The sequence below is a fragment of the Montipora capricornis genome, chromosome 9 (genome assembly GCF_036669925.1).
Source record: "Montipora capricornis isolate CH-2021 chromosome 9, ASM3666992v2, whole genome shotgun sequence".
Lineage (NCBI taxonomy): Eukaryota > Metazoa > Cnidaria > Anthozoa > Scleractinia > Acroporidae > Montipora > Montipora capricornis.
The window spans coordinates 43519181-43521680 of NC_090891.1; the positions used below are offsets into that span (position 1 = coordinate 43519181).

At 39.8% G+C, this 2500-nt stretch overlaps 1 long non-coding RNA gene across 1 annotated transcript; it reads right to left on the reverse strand.

Annotated features, from left to right (window-relative positions):
- Positions 1–809: 809 nt before the first annotated feature.
- LOC138015337 (uncharacterized) lies at positions 810–2214 on the reverse strand. The gene is made up of 2 exons (XR_011125536.1): positions 1887–2214; positions 810–1172 (listed from the first exon to the last, which is right to left on the reverse strand). It is a non-coding gene; the product is annotated as an uncharacterized lncRNA (long non-coding RNA).
- Between the last annotated feature and the right edge of the window lie 286 nt (positions 2215–2500).

A 2500-nucleotide genomic window follows, 5' to 3' on the forward strand; every position in this document is an offset into this window, starting at 1 on the left:
ACATTAGACATGAAGCTAGAGTCATCGGTCACCTCAACAGGGCTAGAGAAGATTCCTTGTTTAGTCCACACAACAAATTGACAACGTTTTAGCCCACTTACAAGCATTTCAAGCTGAACTTAAAGTAGTACTTAAAAGTTGCTTTCAATGCAAAACCATCACTATTTTTGTTGCCACAAACCGATCTCTCTTTTTCCAGTAACACATATTTAGCAGCAGTGTTTGGACAACCTTTAGAACACTGGTATTTCAGAATATTATTGCTCCAAGGAATGGCTTTGACTTCGTAATCAAAAAGCCCTTTGAGATCAAATCCAGTTTGTGGTGGGTATAATGGCTCACAACCTGCTTGCATGCATTGCCCTGACTTCATGAAATAGTCCCATTCTCTGGCATTTTAGGGTTCCATTCTTTGTTTACAATCATGTAGGGATGTTTGCGCTTATGCTATTCTCTATTTTCGAATGCCTCATGAGACATTTTGTTTGCCCCCCAAATTTTGCATAAACTATAATTGTTTTCAAATGCCCTTGGGGACATTACATATTTCCAAGAGCATTTGAAAACAGTAGTTTATGCAAAATTTTGGGGGGCAAACAAAGTGTATTATGGGACATTTGAAAATAGAGAATGGGTTGTACCAACTTTGTGACATTTTCAGCACTATCAAATTTTTTTGAAAAGACTCTCTTGCTCTTTGAAACATTGCCATTGATTTGTCGTGGTGCTCTCAACGTACTGTAGTTAATTTCTTTATCACTGAAAGACAACAACTCCCAAAACTTCTTCCATTGAAATGTTTGCATCAGTCTTAGAAGCTCTTGTAATTTATTCTTAATTCATTAATACCACTTACAAGCTTGTTTTCATTTGATTTAGCGGTTCATCAACTAGACCTGTCTGCAAGTTCTGTAGTGAAATGAAGTTTTTCTAATAAGGGCAAGATAACAGGACTTCTAGTTGATAATTGGCACATTTTTGTGGTAAAAATTTTCAGCTACCTCTCCTCATCTGCCAGATTAGTGCCTTCGGGTGAAGGGACTCTGATCTACATGAGTATGTGTGTTTAACTTCTTTTTGGAAGGGTGTTTTTCCTTCCTCGATCAACAAATGCTTTTCATGAAGGGCTTCACTTTAGCTACACTCTCATATACTTGGACACACTCCACTTTCTGCAAAGAATCAACGTGTAAAACCGTCAGTAAATAAGCGACAATCATCGAAGGACTTGTAAGCAGCGAGTACCTGCTTGTGGTATTCAGTACATTCGGTGGAGTGGTACATTAAATGGTTAAACTGAAATATCGTGCAAGCCGAATGGCGTCGAGGAGATGAAATTGTTCATGATCTTGATTGCATGGAAAATGGATTGGGGCAGAAGTGCAGTTCTTGAGCTTTTGATTGGGATAAATAAATTGTCTGCATCGTCGGTTTTTTGTTCTACTGATAGCATTCATTGCCGGATTAGCATTCGTTGCGCTAGGTGCAATTACCTTGATTAAAGTAAAGCGCCATTGCTTCAACTGCAGCGGCGATTTCTATCAGCGAAGGCTTCTAAACGGGCTCACTGAAACTCCACGCTCCTGCAAATATTTTTTAAGTTCTGCGATATTCATTGTGTGGAAGTCCTTCTTTAATAGGCATCTTCTTAGGCATGCTGACCCTGGAAGATGGACTGATTCAGCGTTCTCGAATTAAAGGCTCACTGATAGAGGCGGCTCGATTTACAGACACTCAAATCACATTCATTCGGTTTTATTACTGACCTCGAAGTGCACAAATATATGACAATCAAAATACATGAAGGTATTCGTAATAACAAAATGTAAGGAATACATCTCGTTTCCGTCCGTCTAGGGATCGAAGATGTTCAAAACCTGACTCACCCCCGTAAATCCTGTCGAAGACGGAAGTAGGAGTGTAAAACTACCGTGTCCCACATCAAATGCTAATCATGGAAGTGACTAGTGTCTTTGTTGCATCATTTCCTTGTCCAACGCAAAAACAAACTAACATTTCATATCTTCTCGCCACGCCATCTCACTATGTGTTAGATGACCGATCTTCTCGAATGTCCGAACTTTCGAGGTTTGTTTACATGAAAAGTCACGTGACACTACACGTGAAAGCTAGCGCTCAGAAGGTCAATTTCATCATCACTGTCCATCTCCGAATCACTTGAATCGCTTCCGTCACTGTACTCATCCACCTGGTTTTCTTCGTGGTCTCCAGCACAATTTGGACAAGTTTCGTCTTCCTGGGTTTCAAGGTCGTTGAATAAATAACACATTACGTCACCTTTTGTCGGTATACGACGGTGACAGACAACGCTTTTAATTTAAATTTGAAGAATTTTTGTTGACGTGTATCCGCATTTGTGTGCCCGTGCACTGAAGACAAAGAGGTACATAACCAACCGGAAATTATTTCACGCAAAACAAGTTCTTTCACGGATCACGTTTAATTCAACTCTTCGTTCACAGCTCACGTTGAAGTCAAA